We start from the raw sequence: 23,471 nt of genomic DNA on the forward strand, positions 1-23,471 counted from the left end.
AATGAAAAGCTGAGAAATGGAGAGGGAATGAGCGACACTGGCCGACTTTAAGTTCCTGGCTCCAGTTGAACCTGGTGCTCAGCTGCATGCTTTCCCACACACAGTTTAGCTCTTTTTAAAAAGTTATTATTAATAACAACAAATGATAGGAGCTCCTAGCATTTGAAGTAACAGAAAAGTTATTTTTATTTCTAGTTTGGGCCTGATCTTTTGGGACTAATGGAAGCTTAGAGTTACTTAAATAAATAAATAAATAAATGAAATATGAAGATTACCATATCTACTTGGAAAGATGCTTGTGGGCATCAGAAACAATATAAGGAAAATATTGTTATTGCACTGTTCCTATATAGCATCTTTGTACTTAGAAGTCAAACATAAATGTGACTCTCTCTTTCCTCAAAATATGAGGAAAAATGAGGTGGAAAATGAACTCCCAGCCATGATGGAAAGTTGTTTGTGCTGCATTGAGTCTCTGAGTGTTTTATGACCTTGCCCTGTTATTGAGTTCAGGATAAAATCTAAGTGCAGTTTAGTTGACTCTGCAAGTGCTTAAATGCCACTCTGGGGTCTCTCATGCAAAGCTTCAAACATTTGAATCTCAGACATGAAATACAATTTGCTTGAGGATATAAAATTTTCCTTGGAAAACCAATTTGTGCCATTGGAAATGCACAAGATGAATAAGGAAATGTTTGTGCTTCACAGCAGTGCAAAGGAAAGGAAGTGAGAAATGCACGTGTGGGCAGATGGCAAACTGGATTCCATCTTAGCACTAATTCCATGCTCAATTTTTTTTTTTTTTCTTTTTTTTTTTTTTTTTTTTGAGACAGAGTCTCACTCGGTCACCCAGGCTGGAGTGCAGTGGCACAATCTCCACTCACTGCAACCTCTGTCTCCTGGTGATTCTCCTGCCTCAGTCTCCTGAGTAGCTAGAACGACAGGTGCACGCCACCATTCCCAGCTACATGGTTTTTTTTTTTTTTTTTTTTTTTTTTTTTTGTATTTTTAGTGGAAAGAGGGTTTCCCCAAGTTGGCCAGGCTGGTCTTGAACTCCTGACCTTAGGTGATCCACCCGTCTTGGCCTCCCACAGTGCTGGGATTACAGGCGTGAGCAACCATGCCTGGCCAAAATTCTTAAATTTGATTCTACCCCAGATTTAAACAATTTCCTAATTTTCCCCTACCTGCCCCCCAAACTCTCAACTAATTATTCAGATATGTCTTATGATAACTCTCAAGCCAGTAAAAGAAATGCAAAACATAGTTTGAGGTGATATTTCAATAGAGGAAGTATTCTCACCTAATGACTCCAGAAATAGCAATGTTTTCAGGAGCATCAATAAGAGGAAACAGATCTTAAACATATTAGAAGGTAGATCTCCAGCCCATCACATTCAACCAGTCTGGATGTACTAGCTGAACTGAAAATCTGGCTAAAAGGAGCTTCTGCAAGAAACCTCAGAGTTGCACATCAATTGCATCATTTCATAGCACATCAGGATTGCTTAGATATGACCTGAAGATTTTGAAGTCCAAAGGTATAGATCGTCTTCTCCAAATGTCATCCTACACCATCTACTGAATCTTTAGGTTGGATAAAGTCTTAGATGTTAAATGTGTCCATCAAGTCGTCTTTCCTTTAGTATTCCTGAGAAGTGGTCTATAGGCTTAAGCTTAAATGTCTTCAGTAACAGGTTGCTTATTTATTTGACAAGGCAGATTGTTCCTTGGTTAGACAGCTCTAATTGTTGAAAAGTTCTTCCTCAAATTGAGACAAAATCAGACTCCCTGTAAATTCCACCCACTGGTCCTCATCCTGCTTTCCAGTGCAATAGAGAATGAATTGACTCTTCCCCTTCAAATGACAGCCCTTTGTGTGGGCAGGCTGACTCTCAGTTGACTGTGCAGTATAGGGTGACATGGCACTGTCATTTAGTCTGAAAGCCTGGGTTCAATTTTCCAGTCTTAGCTGTCACTTCCTAATGTCAAATCACTTATATATCTGACCCTTGGAGACTTGGGCTGCAAATCTGTATAATGTAGATAAGGATATATGTGTTACACCTTTCCCTTGGTTCTTGCATGAATTACATTGAGAAAATCTGTGTGAATGTACTTTCAACTCTTATATACACTGCAAAAAGAAGACATTGCTAGTGAATCTTAATTCACACTAAATAGTCCATCTCTATTTTCCTGGAGAAGTTAACTTGCATTGTTCTCATATGTATTAGATTTTCTTCAGTGAAACATTTCAGTGCTAAAGTCATGTTCTCTCTAATTGCCACTGCTCTGTTTAATCCAGTGACCTTTCTTTTCCTTTAGGAAGCATATAGGGCTAAGTTTTATCAAGCCACATGATACAGTATTCTCTCACTCTAGTTATTTTGTTCACTTATCTGAAGCTGAGTGTTTATGTATCATAGAAGGTACACTTTTCTTATTCTTAATCCATATTAAAATTATCTTCAGTGTAAATAAGTTCATAGCAATATGGTATGATATTAAAGCCAAAGAGGAAAAACATCTGCTAAGAGTCCGGGGCATCTAATTTGTGCTTATTTTCTCTAAATTTTCTTTTTCTTTTTCTTTCTTTTTTTTTTTTTTTCCCCCCTGAGATGGAGTCTCACTCTGTCACCAGGCTGGACTGCAGTGGAAAGGCGATGTTGGCTCACTGCAACCTCCAACTCCCTGGTTCAAGTGATTCTTCTGCCTCAGCCTCCTTTTGGCTGGAATTATAGGCATGTGCCACCATGTCCAGCTAATTTTTTTATTTTAAGCAGAGACAGCGTTTCACCATGTTGGCCAAGATGGTCTGGATCTTCAGATCTCCTGATCCGCCCACCTCGGCCTGCCAAAGTGCCGGGATTACAGAAGTGAGCCACCACGCCCAGCCTATTTTTTCTACATTGTCTATTGATTTCTTAATTGTAAGCCATGTTTAGTTTTGAAAAAAAAAAAGGGGGGGGGTAATTGTTTTGTAGTGGGAGCATGGGCAAGAAGGGTACCCCACGCAGAAAACTCCCCCGCGGGTGGGCTGAGGGCGACGGCTAAGCCTCAGGTGGGTCTCCTCTTCCCTGTGCTCTCCTGCACAGCAGCCTTTCTCATGGACTCTGGGGCAGCCGCAGGAAGGGTAGGCTGGCGGGGGGCTGCCATGTCACTTGGGCAGGACATCAGAGGACTCGGACACCAGCTTCATATTGCAGGTCTCAATCTTCTTCACAACCACAGCCCTGGTGAAGCTGATGCAGCTGAAGGAGCTGGAGCCCAGGCCGGGGCTTGTGAGGCCCCCGTAAGCTGAGCTCAGCCCACCAGCCTAGCCACTGGTGGTCTTCCTATGGATACTCATGTTCTGCATCCCAGACTCCAGCTTACTCTCCTCGCCCTCCAGCAGCTTCCTGTAGGTGGCGATCTCAATGTCCAGGGCCAGCTTAACGTTCATCAGCGTCTGGTACTCACGTAGCTGCTGCCCCATATCCTGCTTGGCTGGCTGCAGGGCGACCTCCAGCTCAGACAGCGTGGTGTTGGCATCCTTAACGACCAGCTCCCCGCAGCTGCTCGGCATCTGCGATGGCGGCCTCCGGGAAAGCCCTCTGGCCTTTGAGGCCCTCAGTCTCAGCCTGCAGTTGGCTCATGTTCCGATTTATCTCCAAGATCTCCGTCTTCATAAGACGCAGGTCATCCCCATGCTTCCCAGCCAGGGTCTGCAGCTCCTCATGCTTGATCTGGTACATGCTCTCAGCCTCAGTCCGGCTGCCATTGACAATCTCCTTGTACTGCGCCTTGACCTCGGCTATGATACTATCCATGTCCAGAGAGCAGCTGTTGTCCATAGACAGCACCACAGTGTGTCTGAGATCTGGGGCTGCAGCTCCCGGATCTCCTCTTCATACAGCTGCCTGAGGAAAATGATCTCCTCAGTCAGTCCTTCCAGGCGAGACTCCAGCTCTACCTTGTTCATGTAAGCTTCATCCACATCCTTCTTGATGGAGACAAATTCATTCTCTATCTCTGTAGGATTACTGATGTCATCCTCATACTTGTTCTTGAAGTGCTCCACCAGCCCCTGCATGTTACCAAGCTCCACCTCCAGCTTCTGGTAGCCCAGAGTCTCCAGCTGCCACCTAAGGTTGTTTGATGTAGCTCTGTAACATGTTGTCCACGTTGCTCTGAACCATCTGCTGCTGCTGCTGCAGGAGGCTCCACTTGGTCTCCAGCATCTTGTTCTGCTGCTCTAGCAGCCATACCTTGTTGATGAAGGAGGCAAACTTGTTGTTAAGGGTCTTGATCTGCTCTTCCTCCTGGGTGCACATGGCCTGGTTGTTGGGGTCCCCACCTCCAGGTTCAGTAGGCTCTGGTTGACCATGACCACAGTGATGGTCCCATACTGCTGGCTGGCCATAACCTTCACCCAGGCCACCCGTGAAGCTGCTGCTGCCCACTCAGGAGAAGCTCAAGGAGTTGATGGCGCACCAGGCCCACTCGTGTAGGAGTGGCTGCTGAAGGCCAGGGGGCCAGAGGTGGACACCTTGTAGAATTTCTGGTCACCCTGATGGAAATGGTGGAGGCAGGAGTGGAGGCGGGTAGACTGAACCAGGCGGAGATTTGAGAAGGAGCAAAGAAGCTGCTTCTAGGTCCATGTTTAAATCTTAAACACAGAAATATCTGCTTGAGAAATGAGCTAAGCTAAAGTTTAGAGGTTTAATGACTATAATTTCTTTATGGTAAATGACTCAGGACAGTAACATAATCAGCAAGATTTATGATCCACTTAAAACACATGTGGCTTTGTTCATCATTTCTAGGGAAACATGATTATTAAATCTGATAATATTTGCATATGTAAACTATTATAATTACATAAAATTTTCCTCCTTCTAATTCTAAAGGGCATTCACCAGAAGTACTAAGGAAGATTAAACTGTCAGATGTAAGTTACATCATAAAATAAATGTAAATTAAGGTGTTCCATAATTTGTTTTGAACATATAACAACGACGCACTAATAGAAAAAAATGTTAATAGAAATAGAGATCAACTAAATTTTAGAAAAAGAAAAAAGTGAGAATCAACATGAAAAGTTTTAAAAATGAAGAATTAACATCTAGAACTTTCATTAATATTGAGAAATATCAATGAAATGGTCTCAAGCCACCAAAACCCAAAGTTCAAGGTTATGTGCATGACTTTGGGGCACATTTTACAGGCAGAATACAGCGTGGATCAAAATTGGGCAAAAAAGCATAAACGATGGCTGATCCTAGAAGTCAAAATGATTTGGTTACCGCGAACTAGCAAACAGAAATGATCAGCAGTATTCCAACTCTAAAAAGTTTCTTATTGGCAAACCCAATATTAATGCATTAGGAAACAGGGACATGTAGAAAGTAATCAAATGAAAAATCATTCCAGAAACTCAGATAAGCAGCAGGGCATCTGGGGTAGAATCAGGAATTAGGAAAATCTTGGTGGCTCAGTCAGAATTAGATTCAGCTGCATAGGATGGAAAAAAGGAACAAATATAGTCAATTCAGGACTATTATGAGTAATCCACAAAGTTATCAGTTTATTCCATCTCATCCTCCCTAGGAAAAGACTCTTGTCTTACAAATGACTGCTGGAGCTTCAGACATCACATAAGCATTTCAGGACATAAGATAGATAATAAGAACAGAGTTCCTTCTCTGTTTAAGGACTCTTCCCAGAAACTACACAAAACATGTTCAGTTTCATTTTATTAGACAAAGGGCAGTTATATGGCAACACATTTATTTGCAAGGCAAACTGGGAAATGTGCCCAGGTAAGCCTAGGGGAAAATGGATATTAGGAAGCAAAGGGCAAACAAATTGAAAATCCGGGTCTGCCGTATTCCAGCGACTGAGGCTATAATCCCTGCAGCACTGTTTCTCTGAGCATGAACAAGAGTAAAAGGCTGACATTCCCAACAGGATGTCTTTGATAAGTGGGGCAATTCCTCCTCAGTGAAATAGTTTATAAACATACCCTGTTAAGCAGAGGGTTCGTTTTAGAATATAAGAATCTTAGGATCTACAAGTCAGAGAATGTGCATGAAAGAGAATGATGAGAGAATGGACGAATATCCAAGTCTGGAGAAAAAGAAGAAAAGGAATTAATAAGTGACAGAGATAGAGATGGAGGATAGGAAAGGAGAGAGGGAGGAAAAAATAGATTCAAAGAATTTAAAAGAATGAGTTAATATGAAAAAGGAAAAAAAGGAGCAAGATGAAAAAAATGCACGCACCACATTACCTGTGAAGGATTTCTGCCTTCAGCTTATTCTCTGTCACTATCAACATGGCTGGAAATATTATTCCTTTATAGGCAATGCATGAGTTTACATAGACATAAAATAATTTAAAATGAAAATGACCATGGAAGTTTTGTGATTCATTTGGAAGAGAAATTCCAAGCATTTCATTTCTTATGAAAAAGAACACTGCAGCTCCCCAGTCTTATAACAAATATCTTCGTGTGCTGGGTCTGACCTGGCAGTCAAGCAGGACAATCTAAAATATACAGTGAGAGGGAAGAAAATGAAATAAAGAATAAAAGAAATGGAGCAATTACATTTTTATCTCATGTAAAATCTGTAATAATAGCTATAATCTAAAAGCTTTTAGGTCTAACTTTTGTTTGATGGCTGGATTTGCACTGACACTTGTAAAGAAATGAGAGGTAATACATCCTCCTTCTTGGTAATGATTGGATGCAGAATAAAACTATCAGACAATTTCGGCACTTCTGGTGTTCAGGCCTTGGGTAAATTAGCTGCAACATCTTAGACCATTAGAATGATTACAGCAGACTGTAATACACGGTAATAGAAGGCCTAGGGCTGTAAAATTCCTTGATAATGTTTAGTTATGTGCCACTCTGTAGTACCTAGAAATAATTAAGACAGTTACTGAGAAAGTACAACTAGTAGTTGGATAGCTATCTCCAATTCAGTGAATCAGAGAGAGGGTGGATTTCAACAACTGTAACTCTTCTTAAGACTTTCTATTATGAAACCACCAAGAAAAAGATCACAATCTTCTTTTCTTGGCATTTTCCTTAGAAGGGTCTAAATGAGAAGTTTAAATACAATTCCTTTTCAGATCCTAATTAAACCAAACATTCTGGATGTGGCAGAAATAAACCAAAGAGCCCTTACACTCTTTATTGAATGCTTTACATTCAATAAAGGACTTAGGGCCCAGGGGTAAGCTTTGAGAATACAAGATCAGTGAGATGGACTGGGCATCCATGCAAAGTGCTTAAAGTCCTATATCTTGGCTTATACCCATGTATTAATATATGGATAGAAAGAACATAATATGTGGCTCCATGGTCAGGAAATCAAGGGAAATTTGTGGGGAACTAGAAGTCACTGTCATTGAAAATTTGAAGGGAATGGGAACTCAGATGTCTCCTGAATCCAAAACTTACCAAGGCAAAATTTTTGGGAGGTGCTTTTATCATTACTCCATGTACTCTCCTGGAAACTGGAATCTCTCTTCAGTCTAGATGGCAAGGGCTGTCACGATTTGAAAATGATGTCTTGGACTTAGTTGAGGTTATCTGTAGTCATTTTCACTATGTTTCATTCAGCAAGTAATGCAAATGATATCCTCTCAATCCAGGATATTGCTGGGCCAGTGGATGGCTGCCAGTGCTATCCTTCCCCTTGGAGAGGAAAGCACAATGTTTCAAGACCTCTTTAACCTGCAGTGAGGAAGAAATTTACCAGTTCAGAGCAAATGGTGGGCTCATTTCCATCCATACAGTTAGTTTTAGGAGAGGGCAAAGGGCAGAGAATAGGCACCTCAGCCTAGATCATCTATATCTGAACATCCAGGTTCTGTATTCATAACTTCTTGGGAAGCCAGTTTACATCACCTAGTTTTTTTCCTTGTTCGAAAATCAGGAATCAAAGTTTCAGTGTGTCAGATTTGGTCCTGGCTTTCCACAATGTACTCCTAGGCTGAAGTCATAAGAAGGGATCATCTCTAATTTTTATCCAATTTCTAACAATTCCAAGTTCATAAGAAGGGATCTTTTATTCTCAACCAATTTGTAACAATTCCAAGTGATATATATATGGGCATTAGCTCTACCAAATGGTATTAGCATATTCATTTCTATATTCTAAATTATTACAATGTCAAAACACATATATAACAGGTGACATGAATGTTAATGCTAATCCTCCCACTGCCAAAAATTGACCTTTAAAACTAACATCATACTGGTATATTCTGTTTTACATACATTCCCTCAGCCAAGTCTTGTGCAGCCAGTGCTTCAGTTGCAAGCGGATCCTGAAACAATTGTAAATCTGGATGCATTTCATGCTTTGCCCCTAAGTTTAGTTGTATTTGCGCTGCCCCCTGTAGGCAAGTTTTCAAGCACTGACAGTTGGTTAAACTCACTAAAAACTTCACTGTTAAGGATCTCAAGCGACTTGTGGGGATTATCATTATAAATCTCAGGTTGAAAATTGATCTGGATGTGGCACTCGGAACCACAGCACTTACAATATGACCATGTGATTCTTCCAGCTCAGCCTGACAATATCATCTTCTCCACAGAAATAAGAGGATGCCAAGGTTTCACCTTCTGCAATTTTGTCAAAGCAATTTTCTCCTGTCTCTGTTTCCTATTTTGTGTTTTGTGGTTTCTCTGAAATTCCCTCTTACTCCACATCTTTTGACTCCTGATTTCTTATCATTGCTGTGACAACAGCTCACATTTGTATAATGTCTCTTTCTGCTGTGAAACAGAAAACACAGACATTATTTGTAACTCTCCAAGAATTTTTGAAACACCATCCATCTGATATGGGGGCAAATGAAGCAAAAAAACAAACAAAAAACTGAAATTATTTGCTCAAGATGGTGCCATAAGAAGCACTTGCTTCCAGGGCCCAAAAGATGTGTGGTGAATAGGAGGCAAACCCTTGCACAGGGGCTCAGAGGGCCAGATTCCTATATTGCCCCATTAACTATTTAATCTCTCTGAGCTAATTTCCCTTAAGTAAAAAAAGACAAATTCTCGTCTGCCCTCCATATACCAATATGGATAAAGGTAATAACTATGTAGAGAAAAGGTTTGCAAACCTTTGAGTGATAAAAATATGAGCTATTACTATTTGTAAACATTGCACCCAAGAATTAAAGATATTTTTAAAAGTTTTTCCATGTTCTGTGTAAAATCTAAGAGCATCTGCAACAACTGTCCTTCAGAGAAAGACAAAAAAGAAAAGCCGTTATCTTTTTCACATGTATCCATTTTGTTAAATAATTAATAGAAAATCATACATATTCCTTTATACACCAATCCAGTTATGCTTTCAAAAAACCCTGATCACTTCCATCAGTTTGTCCTCATGATATATTTCCTTTGGAAATTTACAAACACACAACGCATAATGTATTTTTCTCTCAGCAGTTTGTTCTAAAAGTCTACTCAAGATTTTTATCATTTTATCTACTTTATTTATAAGTGTATCCTGTTACGGTATACAGTCACATGTTGCTTAATGATAGCATACATTCTGAGAAATGCACTGTTACAGAATTTTTTTTATTTTGCACACATCATAGAGGGTACTTCCAGAAACCTAGATGGTGTGGCCTATTTCTCCTAAGCTACAAACCTATACAGCATGTTATTGTACTAAATATTGTAGGTAATTAAAGCACAGTAGTAAATATTTGTGTAACTAAACAGGAAAGGTGTACAACAAAATTATGGTTAAAACGATGTTTAAATGAACGACTGGATAGGACACTTACCATAAATGGAGCTTGCAGGACTGGACGTTGCTCTGGATGAGTCAATGAGGGAGAGGTGAGCCAATGTGAAGCCCTGGATATTACTGGAGACTAATATAGACTTTATAAACACTGTACACCTAGGTTACACTAAATTTATTTTTAAAATAAAGTAATTATGCTATGATGTCACTAGGCGATAGAAAATTTTCAGCTCTGTGACAATCTTATAGGGCCACTTTTGTCATCTATGAGGTCTATCATTTAACAAAACATTGTTATGTGGTGCATGACCATATTATCAAAAAGCCGAGTTAATAAAAAGACACAGATTCAAAGATCTGCACATGTTGAGTAGAATAAACAAGGGGATACATTGCATGGCATTTTCTTGACTGCTCTGGCTAGGAGGGGCTTACAGAAAAGCCAACCAATTTCTTCCTTTCACAGGAGTCTGTAGAAACAGAATTATTGGGAATGTGAAGATGGTACAAAGATCTTAGGATTTGTCTAATTGAAGCATGTGTAGCTCTATTCAGAAATGTTCTATTTTGTACTTTGATATTTTCTCCCTCCCTAGTCACACCCACACAAACGCAGCCTATCACAGGCTTGATTAAACCTGCATCATATATTTTTGAGAAAATATTTTGGAAATGGTGACAATTTCATACAATCACCTAGATGTCTGTATCTATAGAAATCTGAAGCATTGTCTGAAGGAAAAACAAAGATAACCAGATGAATTCCTTGTTTATTATCATGTAATCAGCTATTTTAAATAATAATCATGATTTTTTCCTTAATCTCCTTTCACTAATTTATTGAGAAAAAATACCTATAACAAGCCCCAAATTGCTCCCAGCTCCCCAAATAATATCACAGCTTCTATCTCAAAAGTTACACAGCAGAATGATTATCAAAAAAATTATAATTTGACACTAAATGGCCCTAAGGGCAATAGATACTAAAGAGATTTTTAAAAATATATTAGTACATGGAAGTAAAGCTTTAAAATTACTTGATGTACTCAAAAGGCATATTATAATAGTTACTGCCCCAAATGAAAACAAAAGAATATGAATCTAGATTTATGTCTTTATTTAAAAAAATAGTTTATAAGCTGATTGAAATAAGTATGGGTATATCTGTCCACAGTCCATGTGAAATCAAGATCTAATAAAATGTTGCAGGAAACAATACTTGTTACAAGCTCAAGGGAAAGCAAACTCAGCAGACATGAAGAAAAGTTCTGGCACACTATTATGTTGGTGCAAAAGTAATTGCAGTTTTTAAAATTTGCCATTAAAATGGCAAAACCACAATTACTTTTGCACCAATTATTAGGTAGGTTACAAAGATGCTGTTACCATTAGCACTGTAATAGAATCCACGCTGATCTGTTCTTGTGTTTCTTTTTTCTGGGGGTTGGGGGGCACGTAGAATGGAAATAGTCAATGAACATGGCCAAACATTAGAGTGATGGCTTTTAATATGAATATAGCTACACTTCTGTTTATATCTCTCCCTGTTGGTGCATGAATCAAAGGCTGTCCCATTCTGGAGCCAGTGATACATCAAACACTTAGGTTAACCAACTTTCTTTCAAAAGAAAATTATTTATTCAACGTGTATTTACTTAACCATAGCCATGTGCCAGGTATTCCACTGACTACTGGGTAAATGAGTCCATAGTAGTGAAAAATCAATGCAGTTTCTGCAACCAAGGAGTTCACATCTTTACATCAAGCCAGATTCAAACCTCAGTAATTTACTACGATTGAAATGTGCAATAGGTATCAGGAAACATGTATCAGTTTTTTCCTTTTATTTTAAGCTGCTATGTATTATTGTTACTATTTAAATTGTTAGCTTCAGGGGTACATGTGTAGGTTTGTCGTATAGGTAAGTTACATGACACAGGGGTTTGGCATACAGATTATTTCATCATCCAGGTAATAAGCATAGTATCTCATAAGTAATTTTTAGATCCTCTCTCTCTTCCCACACTCTACCCTTACGTATGCCTCAGTGTCTATTGTGTTTCCTTTTTGTATCCATGTGTACTCACTGTTCAGCTTCCACTTCTAAGTGAGAACATGTGGTATTTTGTTTTCTGTTTCTTTTAATTAGCTTAGAATAGCCTCCAGCTGCATCAATGTTGTTGCAAAGTTCATGATCTCATTTTTAATGACTGCATAGTATTCCATGGTGTATATGCACCACATTTTCTTTATCCATTCTATATTGATGGGCATTAAGTTGATTGCATGCCTTTGCTATTGTCAAGAGTGCTGCAACTAAAGAATTCCTTTTAGTGTTTCTCATAGGACAAGTCTGGTGTTGATAAAATATGTACGGTTTTGTTTGTCAGGAAGTCTTTATTTCTCCTTCATGTTGAAGGATATTTTCGCCAGATATATTCTGTGTTAAGAGATGTTTCCTTCAGCAAGTGAAATATGTCATGCCACTCTTGCCTGGCCTTTAAACTTTCCAGACATATTGCAGCTCCTTTGCAAGTTATTTGTTTCTTTCATTTTGTTGCTTTTAGAATCCTTCTTTATCCTTGACCTTTGGGAGTTTGATTTAAATGCCTTGAGGTAGTCTTCTTTGAGTTAAATCTGCATAGTGTTCTATAAACTTCTTTTGCTTGAATGTTAATATATTTTCCTCAGTCCGGGAAGTTCTCTGTTATCTCTTTTAAAAAAATTTCTACCCCTACCTCTTTCTCTACCCCCTCCCGTAATGGGTTAACCCATAAATGCTGAAGGCCAATAACTCTAAGATTTGATCTTTTGAGAGAATTTTCTAGATCTTGTAAGTGCGTTTCTTTCTTTCTTTCTTTCTTTTTTTTTTTTTTTTTTTTTGTCTCCTCTGACTGTGTATTTTCAAATACCCTCTCTTCAAGGTCACTAATTATTTATTCTCCTTAATCAGTTCTGCCAATAAGAGATTCTGATGCCTTCTTCAATATGTCAGTTGCATTTTTCAACTCCAGAATGTTTGCTTGATTCTTTTTAATTATTTCAATCTCTTTATTAAATGTATTTAATTGAATTCTGAATTCCTTTTCTGTGTTATCTTAATTTTTTTGTCTTTTTAAAAAATCTCAATAGTTTGGGGGAACATGTGGTGTTTGGTTACATGGATAATTTCTTTAGTGGTGGTTTCTGAGATTTTGGTGCACCTGTTTCCCAAGCAGTGTACACTATACTCAATGTGTGGTCTTTTAACCTTTGCCCCCTTCCCACTCTTACCCTTGAGTCCACAGAGTTCATTTTATAATTCTTATACCTTCGTGTTCTCATAATTTAGCTCTCATTCATAAGTGAGAACACACAATGTTTAGTTTTCTATTTCTTTTTTTTTTTTTTTTTTTTTTTTGAGACGGAGTCTCGCTCTGTCGCCCAGGCTGGAGTGCAGTGGCGGGATCTCGGCTCACTGCAAGCTCCGCCTCCCGGATTTACGCCATTCTCCAGCCTCAGCTTCCCCAGTAGCTGGGACTACAGGCGCCCGCCATCTCGCCCGGCTAGTTTTTTGTATTTTTTAGTAGAGACGGGGTTTCACCGTGTAGACCAGGATGGTCTCGATCTCCTGACCTCGTGATCCACCCGTCTCGGCCTCCCAAAGTGCTGGGATTACAGGCTTGAGCCACCGCACCCGGCCTAGTTTTCTTTCTGAGTTATTTCACTTAGAATAATGGTCTCCAACTCCATCCAGGTTGCTGCAAATGTCATTATTTCATTCTTTTTTATGGTTCAGTAGTATTTCATGATGTATGTGTGTGTGTGTGTGTGTGTATACATATATGTGTGTGTGTATATATATATCACATTTTCTTTAATGTTCTTTATCCATTTGTTGGTTGATAGGCATTGGGCTGTTTTCGTATTTTTACAATTGTCAATTGCACTGCTATAAACATGCATGTGCAAGTTTCTTTTTTATATAATGATTTATTTTCCGCTGGGTGGATACCCAGTAGTGAAATTGCTGGATCAAATGGTAGATTTACTTTTAGTTCTTTAAGGAATCTCCATACTGTTTTCCATCTTGGTTGTACTAGTTCACATTCCCACCAGCATAGGAAAAGTGTTCCCTTTTCACCACATTCATGCCAACATCTATTATTTTTTAATTTTTTTATTTTGGCCATTCTTACAGGAGTAAGGTGATATCTCATCGTGGTTTTGATTTGTACTTCCCTTATAAATAGTGATGTTGAGCATTTCCCATATACTTTTTGGTGATTTGTGTCTTCTTTTGAGAATATCTATTCATGTCTTTATCCCACTTTTTGATGAGATTATTTGGGGATTTTGCTGATTTGTTTGAGTTCCTTGTAGATTCTGGTAATTAGTCCTTTTTTTAATGCATAGTTTGTGAAAATTCTCTCCCACTCTGTGGGTTGTTTATTTTCTCTGTTGGTTATTTCTTTTGCTGTGCAGAAGTTTTTAGTTTAATTAACTCCCATCTATTTATCTTTGTTGCATTTGCTTTGGGGTTCTTCATCATAAACTCTGCCTAAGCCAATGTCTAAAATAGTTTTTCTGATATCTTCTAGAAATTTTATGTTTTCAGGTCTTAGGTTTAAGTCTTTGATCCATCTTGAGTTGATTTTTGTGTAAGGAGAGACATGAGGATCCAATTTTATTCTTCTACATGTGGCTTGTCAGTTATCTCAGCATCATTTTAATTGAATAGGGGGTCCTTTTCCCACTTTATGTGTTTTTTTTGTTTGTTTGTTTGTTTTTTGTTTTCTTGCTTTTTTGAAGATCAGTTGACTGTGAGTATTCAAATAGCACATCAAAAAAGTTATCCACCATGATCAAGTGGGTTTCATACCAGAGATGCAGGCATGGTTTAACATATACAAGTCAATAAATGTGATACACAACATAAACAGAATTAAAAACAAAAATCATATGATTACCTCAATAGAGATGCATAAAAAGCATTTGACAAAATCCAGCATCCCTTTATGATTAAAACCCTCTTCAAAATTGGCATAGAAGGGACATATTTTAAGGTCATAAAAGCTATCTATGACAAACTCACAGTCAACATTATACTTAGAGGGGAAAAGTTGAAAGTGGTAGAATCTCTTGTCCTCTTCCTTTACTTTCTCCCAGAGTCTCTGTCTACGTGCTGAGCTGCCTGAAGCTAGACATAAACACCTCTGTGGCCACTACCACTGAGACTGCACTGGGTCAGAACTGAAGCCAGCACAGCACTTGGCCTCAACCAAAGCCAAGTGTAACAACTACCTGTCTACTGCTTATGTTTGCTCAAGGCCCTAGGACTCTATAATCAGCAGGTGACAAAACCAACCAGGCTTGTCTTTTTCATCAGGGTAGTGAGTTCCCTCAGTCCTCAGGTGGGTCCACAGGTACTATCTGGAAGCTAGGGACTAGAATCAAAAACCTTAGAAATCTGCCTGGTGTTCTATTGTATTGAGGCTAAGGTGTCACTCAAACCACGAGATAATATTTTTCCTACTCTTCCCTCCCTTTTCCCCAGGCAGAGGAGCCTTTCCTCATGGCCACCACCACCAGAGACTCAAGAGAGGTACTACCAGGCTATCACAGATGTTCACTTAAAGACCTCAAGGGCTAGGCCGGGCGCGGTGGCTCAAGCCTGTAATCCCAGCACTTTGGGAGGCCGAGACGGGCGGATCACGAGGTCAGGAGATCGAGACCATCCTGGCTAACACGGTGAAACCCCGTCTCTACTAAAAACTACAAAAAACTAGCCGGGCGACGTGGCGGCGCCTGTAGTCCCAGCTACTCGGGAGGCTGAGACAGGAGAATGGCGCGAAGCCGGGAGGCGGAGCTTGAAGTGAGCTGAGATCCGGCCACAGCACTCCAGCCTGGGTGACAGAGCCAGACTCCGTCTCAAAAAAAAAAAAAAAAAAAAAGACCTCAAGGGCTCTTCAGTCATCCTGGATGAAACCATCAGGCCTAGAACTCACCCTTCAGGGCAGTGAGCTCCCTTTTGGCCCAGGACATGTTGAGAAATGCCATCCAAGAGCCAAGGTCTAGAATTAGGGAAGTCAGTAGCCCTCTTGGTGCTCTACCCAATGTGGCCAAGCTGGTACCTGAAGCCAGCATCTCTCAGAGACTCACCTAAGGCCCATGATTAACTACCTAGGTATTGCTGCTGGTTCTTCAAGGCCCAAGGGCATTTTTGTCAGCATGTTCTGGCTCCTTTCCTTAAGGTAGCAAGTTCTCATCTGGTCTAGGGTATGTCTAGATATGTTGTTCAGGAGCTAGGGCCTGGAATGGGGGACTCATGACTCTTCCCAGTGCCCTATCCTAATATGACTGACCTGGTATCCAAGATGCAAGACAAAGTTCTCCTTACTCGTCACTTTTGTTGCTGCAAACTGTGCTGCCTGGGTTTGTTGGGGGAGAGGCACAAGCACTCCCTTAGTCACCTTGACTGGTGTCCCGTATCCACTAGCTCTGAGCCCAGTATAGTACTAGGACTTTCTAGAAATTGCAAGTCTTTTTACCCTAGACTGCATTTCAAGTGTATTTAGTACCCCAGAGCCCCTTAGCTCTCATGGGCAAGGCTTCCCAAAACTCAAATTCCAACCACTGGGATGGCTAATTCCCCTCCAGCTAAAGCTGGTCTAAATGTTCCGTCCATGTATAGACATCAGCTGAGTTTAGCCATGTTTTTCTTTCTGCTGTGACAGAGCAGCACTTAGTCCAATGCACTCTCCCTCACCCAAGCACATAGATTATCTTTGCCACATGGCCACCGTTGGGGGTAAGGAAGAAGGGTGGCATCAGTAATTTAAGGCTGTCTTTCCTACCCTCTTCAGTACCTCTTTTAGTGGTATGAAGTTAAAACCAGGTATTGTGATACCTCACATAATTTTTCGTTTCTGTGAATGTGTTTTTTGTGTAGATAGTTGTTATATTGGTGTTCCTATGGGAGGGATGATTGATGAAGGTTTCTATTAGGCCATCTTGCAGTGCCCTCTCCATCTAAATATGTTTCAATACACAGATATTTAACATTGCGTTAAAATTGTCTACACTACAAACTCCCCTTAAAACTGATTAATGTCTCATTCTTGTCAAAAAAAAAAAAAAAAAAAGCACAAAAATAAAATTGCCAACACTAGTCAATGCAGCAACATGCCGTACAGGTTTGTGGCCTGGGAGCAATCGGATAAATTATATAGCCCAGGTATGTGGTAGGCCGTACCATCTCAGTTTATGTAAACTACACTCTCTAATGTTTGCACAACAATGAAGTCACCTAACAATGTATTCCTTAAAGTGTATCCCTGTCATTAAGCAACACACAATTGTACACTTGTGTTTTTTGAAGACATCCAACTTTTGCTTTAGTAATATTTGCACATCTTTTCTGAAAGTTAAAGTGACACTTATAATAATCCTCATTTTGTAAGTGAAAAAAAAAAAAAAATAAGAGCCAGAACATTTTTAGGTTTTGTCTATGGTCACATAGTTAGCAGGTTCTGAGAATCCAAGTATTTTGACTCCTGGCTAAAAGTGCTTTCTGGCTCCAAACTTTATTTTTCTAATTTAATAAAAATAAACTAGAAAGTAGTGAGATAAATGTGACATAATCATTCAAGAAGTCAATGATGAAAGCCCTCAGGCTTTCCAAAAATACCTTTCTTTCACCAAACTGACCTGAATGAAGAGAAAGAAATACACACATATGGAGAGAAACCCCCTACGGAACCAGTTCTCATTAAAATCCACAGAAGGAGTATTATCTCCATTCCCCCCACTCCCAATTTTGGACTCTTCCCTCATCCTAGCCTGCAGACACACCAGTATGAAACACTCTTCCTCTTCTGCCAAAATTTGGAATGATGGAGATTGCAGTTCCTCTCTAGGGCAAGACAACTACAAGGTGAGTGTGGTTATCTTGTTGTCTCTAAAGGCCAAGAGACATGCAAAGTATGGGGTAATGTCAGAAGGACATACAAATTGACTTTTAGGGAAGCTCAGTGGCCAAAAATAGGGGCCAAACATATATCTAACTAATAATAACTTCAATGAATTGAAACATATCAAAACATTAAAAATACATGTGTTCATGATTTTTTAACAACTCTCATCAAAGTTGGGGTTTTCATAGGAACTAACTCATTATTCTGAAAATTGGAAAATATCATGCATTTACTCTGCATGGATTGTATTTCAGTGTGACCAGAAAGGGAATAAGAAAAAGTTATTAATTGGAGTATAAATACAGCTTATAAATGAAGGAGGATTGTTACATAATTTTTTTCCTAATGAAATAATAGCTGGAGGCATGTCTTACACCTGTAATTCTAGCCGGAAGGCACGTCTTGCACCTGTAATTCTAGCCGGTTGGGAAGTGGAAGTGGAAGGATCACTTGAGGCCATGAGTTTGAGGCCAGCCTGGGCGACAGAAAGACCCTATCTCAACAAAAATAGAAAGAAAATAAAGAAACAGTGGATCTAGGTATTAGTCATGAATGGCTGTTTAACCCTTCAGATGAAAGCTAATTGGGACCTTCATTTAAAAATGAATTCCACTTTCATCATTGAAATCCACTGTTACTAAAGGCAGGAAAAGCAAAGATTTCATTTCTTTTGATACAATGCAATACGAAGCATACAGTACCATCTCTGCCTTGCTCTTGCTGAAGCAAGAAAATAATAATAAGCTTTTGTCTTACTAAGCCTTTAGATCCAACTGCCAGTTTTCAGGAAAAAAATGAAGCTTAAAAAAACATGTTAAATGATAACCACAAAAAGCCAAATACAACATGGGAAATTCTATATGACGAATGACCCAGATTTTTGAATAACTAACTGGCATTTGAAAGAAAACGATACAGAATACAGGGTCAGTTTTAGCTTGTAATAAGTTAAAGAGACTTTAGGGGGATATGAATAATGCATAAAATTTGTTTGGAACCTGATTTAAACAGATATTTCTGTGAAAATTAAGGAAAACGTAAAACACACTTGTATTAAGTGATTTAAAGATATTTCTAAATGACCTTCATTTTATTGGTTTTGATAAGATATTGAAGTTGTGATTTAAAAAATATCTTTATCTGTTATAGATATACACTAAGTGTTTGATTAGATGGTACATGGATAAGCACAATATTAAAATGTATTCAACATTCCTCTGTTGTCAGTGTCACATATGACCTACAATCTTTGCTATTATAAATAACATTTTAATATCTACACATATACCTACAGCATTTGTACTTTTTAAAAATTACTCTCTTAGAAGGTGTGCTCAGATGTGGGAACCACACCTAAAGATATAAAAACATATTTATAAGTTTATTTTTGTAATTTTCCATGTTTATGGGTATATAGTAGGTATATGTATAAGATACATTATGTAGTCATACAGTGTGTACTAATTACATCAGGGTAAATGGGTTATCCATCAGCTCAAGCATTTATCTTTTATGTTAAAAATAGTAAAATTATACTTTTCTGTTATTTTGAAATGTACAATAGATTATTGTTGATTGTAGTCATTATGTTGTGCTGTAAAATACTAGATCTTATTCATTATATCAAACTGTATTTTTGTACATATTAATCATCACCACATGCCCCACACACTACTACCTCCCAGCCTCTACTAACCCATGCCCCACACACTACTACCCCTCCCAGCCTCTACTAACAATCGTTCTACTCTTTATCCATGAGTTCAATTGTTTTAATTTTTATCTCCTATGAATAGGCAAGGACATGGAAAGTTTATCTTTCTGTACCTGGTTTATTTTACTTAACATAATATCCTCCAGTTCCATTCATGTTGTTGCAGATTACGGGATCTCATTATTTTCTATGGATTGATAATTCTCCATTGTATATTTGTACCACATTTTCTTTATTTGGCAGTTGATGAACACTTAAGTTGATTTCATATATCTTGACTATTATGAATAGTACTGAACATAAATATGGAAGTGCAGATATCTTTTTGATGTGCTGATTTCCTAACTTTTGGATATATATCTAGCAGTGGGATTGCTGGATCATATGGAAGTTCTATTTTTAGTTTTCTTAAAAAATCTCCATATTTTTCTTCATAGTAGTTGCACAAATTTACATTCCCATCAACAGTGTATGAGGGTTATCTTTTATCCACATCCTTGCCAGTATTCATTATTGCTCACCTTTTGGATAAAAACCATTTTAACTGGGGTGAGATGACGACTCATTATAGTTTTAATTTGCATTTTTCTGATGATCAATAACGTTGAACACCTTTTCATATACCTGTATGCCATTTGTATTTCTTCTTTCGAGAAATATGTATTCATAACTTTTGCCCATTTCTAAAATCAGATTATTAGGGGTTTTTGTTTGAGTAGTTTGAGCACCTTACATAATTAGTCCCTTGTACTGTAATTAGTCCCTTGTCAGATGGATAGTTTGCAAATATTATCTCCATTCCTGTGAGTTGTCTTTTCACTTAGTTGAATATTTCCTTTGCTGTGTGGAAGCATTATAACTTGATGTGATTCCTTTTATCTATTTTTGCTTTGGTTGCCTATGCTTTTGAGGTATTAATCAAGAAATCATTGCGTTTTATATTTCCAGGTCTTAGATTTAATGAATTTTGATTTGATTTTTGCATATGGTGAGTAATAAGGGTCTAGTTTCATTATTTTGCATATGAACATTCAGTTTTTCTCTCACCTTTTATTGAAGAGAATCTTCTTTCCCCAGTGTATGTTCTTGGCACCTTTATAAAAAATGAGTTCACTATAGATGTTATAGATTTATTTCTGAGTTCTCTATTCTTTTTATTGGTCTATGTGTCTGTTTTTATTCCAGTACCATGATGTTTTGGTTACTATAGCTGTATAATATTATTTGAAGTCAGGTAATGTGATACCTGAAGTTTTCTTTTTTGTTGTTTTTGTGACATTGGCTATTTTGGGTCTTTTGTGATTCCACATATATTTTAGGATTTTTTTTATTTCAGTGAACAATGTCATTGGTATTTTATTTTTTTCTAATTTATCAGTTGTCTTTCAAATCAGATAGTTACAAACAAAAAGAAATTTGTGCTTTCTATTTACCTTTGTAGTTATGTTTACCAGTGTTCCTCATTTCTTCATGGGGATTCAAGTTACAATCTATTAACCTTTCATTTTAGCCTGAAAGACTTCCTTGAATATTTTTTGAAGAGCAAATTTGCTACTAATGAATTACGTCCGTTTTTGTGTTTATTTGAAAATGTCTTGATTTCTCTCTCATTTTTGACAGATACTTTTGCTGAGTGTAGAATTCTTGGTTGATGGTTTTTTCTCTCAGCATTTTTAATATGTCATGTCACTGCATTCTGACCACCATGGTTTCTCTTTTTTTCTACTTTTTAATTTTTTATTTCCAGTTCTGTGCAGGATGTGCAGGTTTGTTACATTGGTAGACGTGTGCCATAGTGGTTTGCTGCACCTATCAACCCATCACCTAGGTATTGAGCCCAGCATGCATTAGCTATTTTTCCTAATACACTCCCTCCCCTTATCCCATCCTTTGACAAGCACCAGTTTGTGTTGATAGGGATTGCATAGACTTTAGAAATTGCTTTGGGTAGTATGACATTTTAACAATATTTATTCCACAATCCATGAACATGGAATATCTTTCCTTTCTGTGTGTGTCCTCTTCAATTTCTTTCATCAATATTTTATAGTTTTTATTAGAGAGATCTTTCACATTTTTGGGTTATTTCTAGGTATTTTATTTGTAGTTATTGTAAATATGATTACTTTCTTGAATTTTTTTTTAAGATTATTTATTGTTGGCATGTAGAAATGCTCCTGATTGGCTGGGCACAGTGGTTTACACCTGTAATCCCAACACTTTGGGAGGCCAAGGTGGCAGATCACCTGAGGTCAGGAGTTCAAGACCAGCCTGACCAATGTGGTGAAACCCAGTCTCTACTAGAAAAATACAAAAAATTAGCCAGGTGTGGTGGTGCATGCCTGTAGTCCCAGCTACTTGGGAGGCTAAGGCATGAGAATCGCTTGAATGTGGAAGGCAGAGGTTGCAGTGAGCCAAGATCACACCACTGCACTCCAACTTTGGCAACAGAGTGAGACTCCATCTAAAAAAAAAAAAAAAAAATATTGTTGTATACTGATTTTGTATCCTGAAACTTTACTAATAGTTTTTTGGTGGAGTCTAGGTTTTTCCAAAATTAAGATCATATCATCTGCAAACAGGATAATTTGATTTTTTTTCTTTTGAATTTGGATGCCCTTTATTTCTTTCTCTTGCCTGATATCTCTAGCTAGGACTTCCTGCACTATGTTGAATAACTTTGGTGAAAGTGAGCATCCTTGTCATGTTCCCAATCTTAGAGGAAAGGCTTTCAATTTCTTCCCGCTAAGTATAATAATTAGCTGAGTGCCTGTCATATATGACTTCTATTATGTTGATGTATGTTCCTTCTATACCCAGTGTTTTTAAGGGTTTTCATTATAAAGGGATATAGAATTTTATCAAATGCCATCTCAGCATTTCTTGAAATGATTATATGGTTTTTATCCTTCATTCTGTTGATACAATGTATCACATTGATTGATTTGTTTATGTTGAACCATTCTCGCCTTCCTGGAACAAATCCCACTTATTCTTGATAAACAATGTTTATAATATGTTGCTGATACCAGTTTGCTGGCATTTTGCTGAAGATTTTTATATCAATGTTCATTAGAGATATTGGCCTGTAGTTTTTTGTTTGTTTGTTTGTTATGTCTCTTAGTCTGGTTTTGGTATCAGGATAATACTGGCCTTGTGAAATGTGTTTGGAAGTATTTCTTTCTCTTCTATTTTTCACAATACTTTGAGAAGTAGTGGTATTAGTTCTTCTTTAAATGTTTAGTAAAATTCATCAGTGAAGTCATTAAGTTGCAGACTTTTATTTGCTAAGAGACTTTTTAATTAAGGTTTTGATCTTATTGCTATTTGTTTATTAAGGTTTTTGATTTCTTCATAGTTCAATCTTGATAGGTTTAATGCATCTAGTAATCTGGCTATTCTAGGTTTTCTAATTTATTGTCATACAGTTGCTCATAGTAGTCATAGTAGCTTGTAATGATCCTTTGAATTTCTTCAGTATCTGTTGCAATGTCTTCTCTCTTGTCTCTGATTTTATGTATTTGGGACATCTCTCTTTTTCAGAGTACTAAAGACTTATTGATTTTGTTTTATCTTTTTATAAAGTGAACTTTTTATTTAATTGATTTTTGTACTTTTTCATATAAATTTTATTTATGCTCCAATCTTTACTATCTTTTTTCTACTAATTTTTAATTTTGTTTCCTCTTGCTTTATAGATCTTTAAGATTCATCTTTAATTTATTTGTTTAAAGATGTTCCACTTTTTTGATGGAGACACTTACTGCTATAAACTTTCCTCTTATTGCTTTTGCTGTATCCCATAGGTTTTGGTATGTTATTTCCAATTTTGTTTGTTTCAATAAATTGTTAAATTTTCTTCACAATTTCTTTTCTTTTGCTTTTTTAAAATTATACTTTAAGTTCTGGGGTACATGTGCAAGACATGCAGGTTTGTTACATAGGTATACATGTGCCATGGGGGTTTGCTGCACCCATCAACGTGTCATCTACATTAGATATTTCTCCTAATGCTATCCCTCCCCTAGCCCACCACCC

The 23,471-nt window shown here is 37.8% G+C and overlaps 1 pseudogene; it reads right to left on the minus strand.

The window, feature by feature from the left end:
- Positions 1–3,160: 3,160 nt before the first annotated feature.
- The window catches only part of LOC104653884, a 182,012-nt pseudogene continuing 161,701 nt past the window's right edge, over positions 3,161–23,471 (minus strand).

The sequence above is a fragment of the Rhinopithecus roxellana genome, chromosome 21 (assembly GCF_007565055.1).
Source record: "Rhinopithecus roxellana isolate Shanxi Qingling chromosome 21, ASM756505v1, whole genome shotgun sequence".
Classification (NCBI taxonomy): domain Eukaryota; kingdom Metazoa; phylum Chordata; class Mammalia; order Primates; family Cercopithecidae; genus Rhinopithecus; species Rhinopithecus roxellana.